Below are 13,038 nucleotides of genomic sequence, written 5' to 3'. Positions count from 1 at the left end.
CGCTTCCTCTTCAAGAGGTAGCTCTCAACCACCCCACGGCTTGACCACATCCCCTCTTCGTCGTCCTGCCCACCTCCGCAACCACACTCTGAGACAGGATGCTCTTTCTGAGACTTCAGACTCTTTGAACACACACACATATATACACATATGCACACAAAACCTCTAAGCCACCGATCTTTTCCTGTTTCTTTTTTATTCGCTGAGAACTTGCAAGAGCTGGGTGGATTCGAGGAAATGGAAAGGAGCTGAGAAGTGAGGCTGGTTTTTTTTTACTTTGCCCTCATCCTGCACCACCAAAACTCCTATGCCTTCCTGCTCATGCTCATCACCCACCAACCTGCACAATTGCCACATCGGTGGAGGGAGAGGGAGAAGGAATATCTCGCCAGTGAGGCTGGTCTGTTAGGGCAATTGGAGCCTCCTTTCGTACAGGCTTGGGCTGCTTTGCTGTTGTAGAACACATCAGGGAGCAAAGCTAGAATTAGGCCACCATACACACATCAGGGAACAAAGCTATAATAATAATAATAATAATAATAATAATAATAATAATAATAATTTATTATTTATACCCCGCCCATCTGGCTGGGCCTCCCCAGCCACTCTGGGCGGCTTCCATAGAAACCAAAAATACACTAAAATATCACACGGTAAAAACTTCCCTGAACAGGGCTGCCTTAAGATGTCTTCTGAATGTCAGGTAGTTGTTTATCGCTTTGACATCTCGTGGGAGGGCGTTCCACAGGGCGGGCGCCACTACCGAGAAGGCCCTCTGCCTGGTTCCCTGAAGCTTTGCTTCTCGCAATGAGGGAACCGCCAGAAGGCCCTCGGCGCTGGACCTCAGCGTCCGGGCAGAACGATGGGGGTGGAGACACTCCTTCAGGTATACTGGACCGAGGCCGTTTAGGGCTTTAAAGGTCAGTACCAACACTTTGAATTGTGCTCGGAAACGTACTGGGAGCCAATGTAGGTCTTTCAAGACTGGTGTTATATGGTCTCGGCGGCCGCCCCCAGTCACCAGTCTAGCTGCCGCATTCTGGATTAGTTGTAGTTTCCGAGTCACCTTCAAAGGTAGCCCCACGTAGAGCGCATTGCAGTAGTCCAAGCGGGAGATAACCAGAGCATGCACCACTCTGGCGAGACAGTCTGCAGGCAGATAGGGTCTCAGCCTACATACCAGATGGAGCTGGTAAACAGCTGCCCTGGACACAGATTTGACCTGTGCCTCCATGGACAGCTGTGAGTCCAAAATGACTCCCAGGCTGCGCACCTGCTCCTTCAGGGGCACAGTTATCCCATTCAGGACCAGGGAATCCTCCACACCTGTCCGCCTCCTGTCCCCCAAAAACAGTACTTCTGTCTTGTCAGGATTCAACCTCAATCTGTTAGCCGCCATCCATCCTCCAACCGCCTCCAGACACTCACACAGGACCTTCACCGCCTTCACTGGTTCTGATTTAAAAGAGAGGTAGAGCTGGGTATCATCTGCATACTGATGAACACCCAGCCCAAACCTCCTGATGATCTCTCCCAGCGGCTGCATGTAAATGTTGAAAAGCATGGGGGAGAGGACAGAACCCTGAGACACCCCACAAGTGAGAGCCCAGGGGTCTGAACACTCATCCCCCACCACCACTTTCTGAACACGACCCAGGAGGAAGAAGCGGAACCACTGTATGACAGTGCCCCCAGCTCCCAGCCCCTCAAGACGGTCCAGAAGGATGTTATGGTCGGTGGTATTAAATGCCGCTGAGCGATCCAGCAGAACTAGGGAACAGCTCTCACCTTTGTCCCTAGCCCGCCGGAGATCATCAACCAGTGCGACCAAGGCAGTTTCAGCCCCATGATGAGGCCTGAATCCCGACTGGAAGGGATCCAAATGGTCCGCTTCTTCCAGGCGTGCCTGGAGTCGTTCAGCAACCACTCGCTCATTCACTTTGCCCAAGAATGGAAGATTTGAGACTGGGCGATAGTTGGCCATCGTGGCTGCATCTAAAGATGGTTTTTTAAGAAGCGGTTTAATAACCGCCTCTTTCAGCGGGTCTGGGAAGGCTCCCTCACGGAGGGAAGCATTTACCACCCCACGAAGCCAATCGCCCAGTCCTTCCCGGCTAGTTTTTATAAGCCAGGATGGGCAAGGATCCAGGAGACAGGTGGTTGGCTTCACTCGTCCAAGCAGCCTGTCCACATCCTCGGAGGTAACAGATTGGAATTGATCCCACGCAACTTGACTAGACAGGTCTCTAGCACTCTCCCACCCCGGCCCTGCTCCCACGGTGGAGTCTACTTCTTCCCGAATCTGAGCGATTTTATCTGCAAAAAACTTTGCAAAATCATTGCAGGAGAACATGTGGCCCGTACTGGGCCCCGATGTTGCAGGTGGTTCCGCTAAATTGTGAACCACCTGAAAAAGTCTCCTGCTGCTGGAGGACACATCAGGGAACAAAGCTAGAATTAGGCCACCTTCAAAGCACATTCAAAGCACATTTCACCCCTCAGAGAATTCTGGGAACAGTAGTTTGTGAAGGGTTGCTGGGAAGTATCACTCTGTGAGGGGTAAACTACAGTGCCCAAAATTCTTTGAGGGAAAGAACATGCTTTGGATGTGCTTTAAAGGTGTAACCAATGCTGGTCCTGCCTCTCATCTCCCCTGGCTCCACCTGCTGTTTGGGCTCCCTGCATTCTGCTCCACCAACCACCACAGTAATCTTACCTCTCATAGACTGAATAGAATTTATTGGGTAAATATATCCAAGTGCCAGGAATGTAGTGCTCAAGGAGAAAACTTGGTGGTTGTTTCTCACCGGGGCCTGCTCCCTAGACAAAGTGCCCAGTCATTAAGGTGCCCAGTGTTCCCTATTTTACAGTCCTCTATTTGAAAGGCTGCTTGGAGCAAGTCTGATTTAAAGGTAGGTATCTAGAAGAGTGGAGAGCAGAGACACAGAAGTTACATATTCATGGCACCTGGAGACTAGGCCCAGGGAAGGTCACCTGGTCACAGTCCTTCCTACTGTGATGAGATGCTTCCTTTATAGGAGATGTTTCCTTTATAGCAATCGTTTTTAAATTTGCATCTAAAAGGTAAAGGTAAAGGACCCCTGACAGTTAAGTTCAGTCGCAGACTCTGGGGTTGCAGCGCTCATCTCGCTTTACAGGCCGAGGGAGCCAGCGTTTGTCCGCAGACAGTTTTTCTGGGTCATGTGGCCAGCATGACTAAGCCGCTTCTGGCGAAACCAGAGTAGTGCACAGAAACATTGTTTGCCTTCCCGCCGGAGTGGTACCTATTTATCTACTTGTACTTTTTGGTGTGCTTTCGTACTGCTAGGTTGGCAGGAGCTGGGACCGAGCAACGGGAGCTCACCCCGTTGCGGGGATTTGAACCGCTGACCTTCTCATTGGCAAGCCCAAGAGGTTCAATGGTTTAGACCACAGCGACACTCATGTGGTTCCAAATTTGAAGGTGCTAAGTTGTTCCGAATCCCTCGCTGAGTTGTTCCAAATTTTAATTTTAGAGGTTCACCTAAATAATGCAGAAGTGGCAAAAATAAAACAAAACAAGTTATTGGAATGTTGATTCTGATTTAGAAAGATTGGAATTATCTGTGATGTTATGAACCATACGTCTCTGTAATTATCCTAGTCCCACCAACCCATCCATTTTCTCTCTGTCTGCAATGCAGTTTAGGAGTTCTGCTACTGTCAGAAAAAAACCAGTCCTTTATTTGAAGGCCTGTTGTAGCTGAAGGGCTGTCCCAACTCATGTCTGGTTTAAATAGCCTAAGAAGGGAGACCTGCAAGTTCCTTAAAGTTCCCTATCCGCAGCCAGCAGCATCTGATCAGCAGAGGACATCTGGTTACAACCATCCCCTGTGAGATGTATTATATTTCTATTTAAATTATAGTCATAATTTGTAAATTTACATCTACGGATATAAAACAGCACACACAATTTATGCAGATCTCCACCATCTTTTCTGGTGGTAACATTTCTGTGTTCTTAGTGATACATAGTGTGGTTTAGCTGGGTTTTTGATATGCTGTTTGTTTTTGAGTTGTGGAGACAATCGATTTATAAATTTTAATTGCATTTTTTTTATTAAAAAAGATCTGCTTTAGACCCAGCTTGTACAACTCTTATGTACATGATGATGATCGGATAAATCTTTTAAGCGCTGCAAGCTTTAACAGGTTAATGGTATGATTCATCAACCAAAAGCAGAATCAGTGATTCATCGTTTGGCCTTGTTGAATTGGTGGGGCTGGCATGAAGCAGTCTGTGGAATGGGAGGCTTTGAAGGGGATCCACTGATGTGCACAGAAGCACCTAGATTGACTTCCCTCTGCCAGATCTGATGGAACCAAATAATTGAGGTCGTAATTCACATCACATGCAAATGTGTGTAGCTCAGTCCCTATGGCAACTTTTCCAAACTAACACAGCCTCAGAAAGGGTCTGTTTTGGGCAGAGAAACAGAGGGTGGGGATGGGGTGCTAAAAAATTTCCTCAACCAGTTATTTTCTCCTCCATTTTCACCCCACCAAGCTGCTCCCCCCCCCCACAGTATCTAGGCACAGCTTGTCTGCCTGCCTTGGGGACTCCAGTGGGAGCAGAAGCAACTTGGGCAGAGTAGCGTCTCAGGGGAAGGGTTAAGCAACACCTCTTTATGCTGCTTCTCTGCTCAAAATGACTCCCTCACGAAGCTGCTTTTCTTTCAGAAAAGTGGCTGTTGGGCCTGTTTCACATGCATTTGTATACATGTCCCATCAGTGCTGCAGTTGAACAAAAGTGAAACGGCATGATCCTATGCATGTTTACTCAGAAGTCATTCCCCACAAATTCAATAGAACTTACTCTGCCTAAGTGTATGCTTAAGTCTCACAGAATTTAGTATCTTTCTGGGTTGCCAGTTTAAGAGGCCTCTGCTCAGTGACTGGCATCTCCTGTTAGAGATGGAAGAGTTGTTGCCTCAGTCAGTGTAGAAAATGCTGAATTAGACGGAGCAATGTTGTGACTCAATATAAGGCAGCTTACTGTTTTCATTTGTTTTGAAAATGGAGAGGTCTCTATTTAAGCCACTGCTGATCTGGTTCGTTACTGAACCAAACAATAGTCTATATTCCCAATGTGATGAAAAAGTGACATCAAAGGCTGAGAATCAAAACCACCACCTTTCTGCATGTCCCATGTCCTGTGTTCTGCTACTTGGTCACACTGCAGTGTGACAGAGAGTTGGAGGAGGGGGATGGGATGCTTGACATTGTCTTTTACAGAAGTACATTGCAAGTGGGACTTTTCCAGGGAGATCTTCAAAATGGGGTTTTGCAATCTGTAAAGGCGTTAACATTGAAATGATGATTTATTAATGTGTCAGTAAACACAGAGTGAACATCTAGTGCGAAAGCCAAGCATCACATTTTAAGTGTAGTGGTAGTGGCTTCAGCACATGTTTGTCAGAAGAATGTGTGTTCGCCGCACTTAAAATGTGACATTTGCCTTCTTTCTGTATGCAAACCTGTTCCAACTCTTCATCACTATGAGGGGGCGAGAATTTGACTTCCTTCCTTTTCTTTCGCAGTTGCTTGGATTTCGCTTTGGGAGAAATAAAACTATAGCATCGTTTCCTACTGTTGTGCAAGCAAACATATAAAGTGTTATCTGAAAACTAAGTCTTACTGGAGCCTTGAGTGATAGAAACATGCCTTTTCTTTTCAATAAAAAAAGGAAGGAAGGTATATGGGAGAAAGAAGTTACCTGAGATCCTCATAATGTTGATTTTGCAGTGGGTAGTGAATCAGCCCTGTATATGAGCTTTTTGCATTGTTTGTTCCATTATTGGATACCCCCCATCAAACTTTTGCATACTTGCTATTGCAGATCCACACCTGTCACTGTGTGTAAAGAGTTCTGGTGCAAAAGTTGACTTCTTATCCATCATGACTGTGTTCCACATGCCTGCCCCACCCAATGTTGGGTGGCACCTAATTTTTGATGCCTGATAGAACAAGAGAAAGTCACCTTTCTTCTTCTTGCTGGGAAGCTTTTGAAAACACAGAATCACACAGTGCACTGAATAGGATATACCTAAAGTTGTGTCTTGGGATGTGGGTGGCGCTGTGGGTTAAACCACAGAGCCTAGGACTTGTCGATCAGAAGGTTGGCAGTTCAAATCACGATGGGGTGAGCTCCCGTTGCTCGGACCCTGCTCCTGCCAACCTAGCAGTTCGAAAGCACGTCAAAGTGCAAGTAGATAAATAGGTACCGCTCCAGCGGGAAGGTAAATGGTGTTTCCGTGCGTCGCTCTGGTTCGCCAGAAGCGGCTTAGACATGCTGGCCACATGACCCGGAGGTTGTACACCGCCTCCCTCGGCCAATAAAGTGAGATGAGTGCCGCAACCCCAGAGTCGTCCGTGACTGGACCTAATGGTCAGGGGTCCCTTCACCTTTAAAGCTGTGTCTTATGTCACACTATGGAAGTACACAATTCCTTTTCCTGAGGTTCACAGCTTCCTTTCTTTTCTTTCTTATCAAGATTCTAGTCCCTATGGCTGTGGTGTCATGCCTGGAGATTTGTGGGCAATTGCTGCTAAAACGTTAGAAGTTGCTGAATAAGATTTCTAGCGGTCCAAGGTCTGTCTAGTACTGAGCCCAGCCCTACAACCAGTGTTCTGCCAAGGGCAGAGGTTCTTTTTGAACTTGGGCAAGCCGAAGAGTGTGCTGGGCCTGTTCCTGGATAAACAGACTTTATTTACAAGGAACAAAAAGCAAAGCAAAAGAAAAGGGACAGGCAGGTTACATCCCTTCAGTCACTGGGAACACCTCTGAACAGCAACTGCTGAGCAGCTGCAATGGCCAGTACGAAGCACTTTCCGCCGTCTCCAACAAGACGGGATTTGTGTGGCAGAATCTCCAAGCCCTTTTTATATCTTGCAGACGTACACATTCTCAGGAACTATATAACTGACCTTTCACACCTGGCAAGAGCTGCTCTTGACTAAGCAATAGATAAGTTAGCTCTTATCAGCAGGTGCCTGAGCACAAGGTAAGAGATGCCATCAGCTAATTAATGGGTCCCAGACCCCAAAACAGAAGGTCTGGGTAGGAGAGGAATCATTGCTGTATGCCGCTGACTCCTCCCGATACAAAAGTATTGCATTCCATTGAGTGACTGTTATTAAAATAAAATACAGTGGTACCTCGCAAGACGAATGCCTCGCAAGACAAAAAACTCGCTAGACGAAAGGTTTTTCCGTTTTCGATTTGCCTCGCAAGACGAATTTCCCTATGGGCTTGCTTCGCAAGATGAAAACGTCTCGCGACTTTGTTTCCTTTGTCTAAAAACAAAGACATGTTTTGTTTATAAAGTTAATTTATTTTCCCTTCAATTTTTGAACTGCTCTTTACAGTATGTGTGACTTTAAAGAGCAGTTAATAAACTGTTGTTGTACCAAATTTGGCTTTGTTTGGACTTTTTTTGACCATAGGAACGCATTAATTCAATTTCAATGCATTCCTATGGGATTTCGTGATTCGCAAGACGAAAAATTCGCTAGACGACAAAACTCGCGGAACGAATTAATTTCGTCTTGCGGTGCACCACTGTACACAACTTTTTACATTCTAAGTGTATCCTCAGGAATGCCCACAAAAGGGGCAGACTTTGTTTTGTTGTTTTTTTCAAATTTCAGCGGCGCCCTGTACGAGGCCAGAATTTGGGGTCCCCGCCTTGCTGTTCGACTTCTGTTCTGCTCAGTTCACTATCTCATAGTTGTGATGCCCTGCGGCACCCCCTAGGCTTGGCCTCCAGTACGCCGGAACTGATCACACTACATTAAATCTGCCTCTGTTTCCACTTTTCCATTACAGCCTGCAGAAAAACTGATCAGCTAACGTACGGAGCAGACCCGTGATGTCAACTCAAAAATGTATCCTTGAGTTAAACAGAGCTCATTCCCAGGTAAGGGGGGCGGGGTTATAAGACTGCAGAGGTAGATAAAAGAAATAAATAAATTGCAGAGAAAGATTATAGGCAGGAGGGGAAGCAACACACACATGTGCATGATATATACAGATTGCAGAATCCATCTTTCCTTAGCGCAGAACTGAGAGTCCCTTGATGCAGATGTTTAATGCAGCGCTGAGTATATCCACGGGCCTCAAGCTTTTCCCAAAGCACTTTTTCTCCTGTTGTCATCGCCTTTACTCCCCCTGCCCGCTTCCCTGCCTGCCACATACTTTCCCCTCTTTTCTGTCCTTCCCTCACCACAGGGGCGAGTTATGTAAATGGGAACTTAATCCTTTAAAAGCAAGCTCAGCCTTGCAGTTCAAGTCCAAGTGTCTTTTCATGCAGCCAAGTAGAAAAAACACTTCTCCTGAATCCTGGCTTTCCCCCCACCCACCCACTTTTTGTGCAGCAGCTGCATACAACTTTTAAAAGTCAATATATAGAGATATATAATTTTCTATATATAAAGACAAAGACACACACGCGTGCACAGAGGGTACTGGATACACGCCCGCCTTTTAAAACTTGGCAACAGAATTCAGAGGATAAAATTGAAAGTTTCCTCTCTCCCCGCCCGCCCCCTCCGTCTCCCCCCTCCCCAGAATGCAGCAAGGCTGAGTGAGCTTCCACCAATGTGGCGAGCATATTGTCTGCCCTTGCAACTTTCAAAGGAATGTAATAAAAAGGAGACAGGGTCCCAGCAGGCAGCTTCTGGCTTCTCTTCCCTTGATGTGACGCTTGAACAGGTGCAGCATAAAAGGTCCTAAACTAGTGATTATTGGGCCGTTGGAGAAGGGTTCTCTGTGATGTGAGCACAGAAGGAGCCTTAGGAAGACAGGGTTGTGGGGTAAAGGGTTGGGGAGGCTGGTTGTCTGTGCCGCAGACAGCCTTTGTGGCTCACCTAAGGAGGATGCTACTGTCGCATGGCAGAAGCTTACCGAAAGAGTAGGAATGGGTCTCATTGATATTGCCGCACAATAGGAACGAAACAGTAGGGCTTTGGAGTCCACATTCCGCAGTTTCCACCGCACTGTTGGCCTGGCTCACATTGATCCCTTGATGACTGTGATACCAAATGATGATGTGTGTGTGTGTGTGTGTGAATTGGTCTATTGTGAACGTAATGCTGCCAACAGAACTTTCACATCAGTGTTCAGTGGTACCTCAGGTTAAGTACTTAATTCGTTCTGGAGGTCCGTACTTAAACTGAAACTGTTCTTAACCTGAAGCACCACTTTAGCTAATGGGGCCTGCTGCTGCTGCCGCGCCGCCGGACCCCGATTTCTGTTCTCATCCTGAAGCAAAGTTCTTAACCTGAAGCACTATTTCTGGGTTAGCGGAGTCTGTAACCTGAAGCGTATGTAACCTGAAGCGTATGTAACCTGAAGCGTATGTAACCTGAGGTACCACTGTAAATGCTTTTTGAGGGAATCTGTCCACACACAGAGAGATCTGCTAGACTCCTGCTCCTTATTCCCATATTTACAGCATAACCCTAGCCATGACTATTAAGAAGTAAGTCCTGTTGAATTCAATGAGGTTAACTCTCAAGTAAGCAGGGGCAGCCTAAGCAGTGCTACAGATTAGGAACCCTTCCATAAACAAGGAACAGTGTGGGTTCCCCACCCCTGTCATCTTTCGATTTTAATTTTTTTGGGGGGGGGGTGAGAATATGAACTTGAACTATCAGAAGCTTGGAAAAGACTGATGAAGAGTGTTGGTGATGTGGGGAACTGAGACATGAGGATCAAATGTCACATCAAATGTCAGCCCTAAAACTCAGCAATAGCCAGTGATGTACCTTCGGCTTTAAAATTTCGGCAGTGACGTCAAAATTCGGCACACCCCCCCCCCTCGCTGCATGCTTTCTGCTGTTTGTCATTGTTGCAGAGCTCTCTGCGGCGCCCTTTTGGCTTGGCCAAGTCACCTCTGCCAACAGTACCAGCCTCTACAGCAGGGATCTTCCAGTTTTGTAGCAGGGAAGAGGAACCTGTGGCCCTCCAGATGTTGAACTACGTCTCCCCTACAACATTCTTGACCATTGGCCATGCTAAAGAACATCTGGAAGCCTGTAGGTTCCCCTAACAAACGACTTTTTGGTTGATCGAAAAGGTGTTCCAAATTAACGGGGAAGTAAATAATTTTTGCACATTGATTTTCATCGAAGTACACCTGAAAATGGGACTCTCAGTTTTGAGAAGGCATTTCCTTTTCTTGGTCACAGCGGAGGGAAATCCTCGTTAAGGCAGTGTCTACTGTGACACATGCACACATCAACACCCCCCCCCCCAAATCAAGTAACACTTTTTATTCAGAACTAGTCACATGCAAATGTATTTTAATTGAACCAGTCAATTCAAATGTAAACAGACTCTGAACTAGGGTCCAAGCCCAGGGCTTCCCCCCACACCCAGATGGAACTCGTTGGAACTCATCTGGGTGCGACTGCCATTATAAGAGAACATGGTGAGTTCCAGCACCACCTTTTCTAGAAAAATAGCACTGGCCGAGCAACTAGAATTAGTTGCTGACATCCTTCCCGTTGGGTGGTTGGTTTCTTCCATCTGCTTGACAGGTTGTTAACTCAGCCTGTTCCTCCAGAGGGAGGGAGGGAGGGGAAAAGAGAAATGTGGTACTTGCACAAGTTCTCCCACATGAACTTCCCTGTCAACCGAATCTTTTAAAAGGCTGTTTGACAGGTGCACTCACTTTTCAGGAGTTAGGTAGGTGACAACCAAACAGGGCCTTTTCACTGACAAGGCCTGAATTATGGATCACACTTCTTAGACATGTTCTCCTGTATCTTTTAGGTGCCTTGCAAAGCCCGCCTGTTCTTTTGGGCTACTTGATAGCTTTTTAATTAATTTTTTAAAGTGATATCTAGTCCTCCCTTTTAATTACACTGGCTCGCATTTTTAATTTCTTCAGTTTCAGTTGCTTAACTGCTGTTTTGTTGAAGTAGTATGATTTTACTAGCCACCTTGAGACGTACACGAAAGATAACAATTCCCCCTCCCCCAGATCGATAAGAAAAGAAATATTACAACCCCCAGCAAGTCTGTTATTATTTTAGTTCAGGTATGTAGTGGAGGGACTTGCAGTGTCTCCCTCAGAAGGGTTGAACGGTCAGTCCCCCTTCACAGGGAACAGTGGGAGCTGCAACTCAGTGAAGGGAATAAGGATCTCCTCACAACTGATAGCACCCTTAACAAACTACAGTTCCCATAATTATTTGGGGGGATAGCTATGGCTGTTTAAAGCGGTATCATAGCACTATCAGTGTATAGTGTGGATGTATAGAATCATAGACTTGTAGAGTTGGAAGGGACCCCAAGGGACATCTAGTCCAACCCCCTGCAATACCAATGCAGGAATGTGTCCTGAATTGTAAATACAAATGGACTGGGCTGCTGGTTATGATGCATAAGTCTCAGGAACAGCTGACCATATATCAGCTCTCATTTTCCTTCTTTGTACTGGTGCTGCAGCTTTGAGATAATGGGGTCCCTTGAGCCAAAAAGGCTTCTGGCCTGCTCCAATTGACAACAGCTGTCCAAATGTAAGAGACATTCCCATCCCCACAATCTAATATCTTCTGCATGTAAGTCAAAAGCTCTACCTTTACATTAAGTCAGCAGAGTGGTAAACACCACCAGCCCTGACACTGAGGCACCCACTGACTGGTGGAGTTAATTTATGGAATTTTCTGCCCCACAAGGTGGTTATGGCCATGCATTTAGATGTATTTCCAAGGCCATTAGACAAATAGAGGTTGAATCTATCATTTGGCAACAGCCATGCAAGTAGTTGAATGGAGTTTCAGAGGCAGTACACCTACCCCACCCCAGGTATCTGATTGGCCAGTGTCGGAAACAAGGTGATGGACTGGAAGGGCCATTGGTCTCTCTTGCAGGTCTCAAAGCGTTAAGGGTCGTTCCCTTGCATTGGTCCTCTTTGCTTTAGTGATGGCGTTTGCTCAAGGGAGCTTTGTGGTAGATTCTGCCCCCAGGTTCATTCTTCAGAGCTAGAGGTGCGCCATTTGCATTTTGAACCACAAGCACGAGAATTGCTTGGGCCTGTCCCCAAAGAGAGAATCACTGGGTGGTATCCAAGGTTAGTCATACTCCTAATAAACCCATTGAAATTAATAGACATGACTAAGTAAGGCCCATTAATTTCATTGTGGGCCTACACTCGGTATAATTAAGGCTGTGCGCACATTACTGTTTACTTTGGCTCCAGTGTGCTCCCACTGCTGGCTTTTGAATCTGTGTACGCATAGCATTACCCACGATGCAGAGCTATTCTGTAGCTTCTTGAGAAAGGCTGCTGTTTGCTGTGTTTTCCCTCAAATGAGCTTCAATAGCTTATGACCTATAAAGCCGTAACTGGTTTGGGCCCAGGCTACCTGATGTATTGCCCGGGTGCTAAGATCCTCTTGGCCCCATCGACACCAGAAGCACAATGGGTGGTGACAGGAGAGAATCTTTTCTGTGGCTGCTCCCATGTTGTGGAATCGGCCCCCAAGAGAGGTTAGGTAGGCTCCCTCTTTGTTAACCCTCTACAGTGGTACCTCGCAAGACGAATGCCTCGCAAGACGAAAAACGCGCAAGACGAAAGAGTTTTTCGTTTTTTGAGTCGTTCCGCAAGACGAATTTCCCTATGGGCTTGCTTCGCAAGACGAAACGTCTTGCGAGTTCTTGCGAGTTTGTTTCCTTTTTCTTAAAGCCCCTAAGCCGCTAAGCCGTTAATAGCCGCTAAGCCACTAAGCCGCTAAGCCATTAATAGCCACTAATAGCCGCTAAGCCGCTAATAGCTGTGCTTCGCAAGACGAAAAAACCGCAAGACGAAGAGACTCGCGGAACGGATTAATTTCGTCTTGCGAGGCACCACTGTACTGGAAATCCAAGACCTTCCTTTTCAGACAGGCTTTTGAAAATTAAAGCGCAGACCATACTGATCGCTGGGCTGCGGTCAGAGCAAACTGCATTTCAACTGTTGGTTTCGAATGTGTTCTGCTGCATTTTAATTA

The sequence above is a fragment of the Podarcis liolepis genome, assembly GCF_965112155.1.
Source record: "Podarcis liolepis genome assembly, chromosome: 13".
In the NCBI taxonomy this organism is placed as follows: Eukaryota; Metazoa; Chordata; class Lepidosauria; order Squamata; family Lacertidae; genus Podarcis; species Podarcis liolepis.
The sequence above is the reverse complement of the archived record's forward strand: the minus strand, read 5'-3'. Positions refer to the sequence as shown.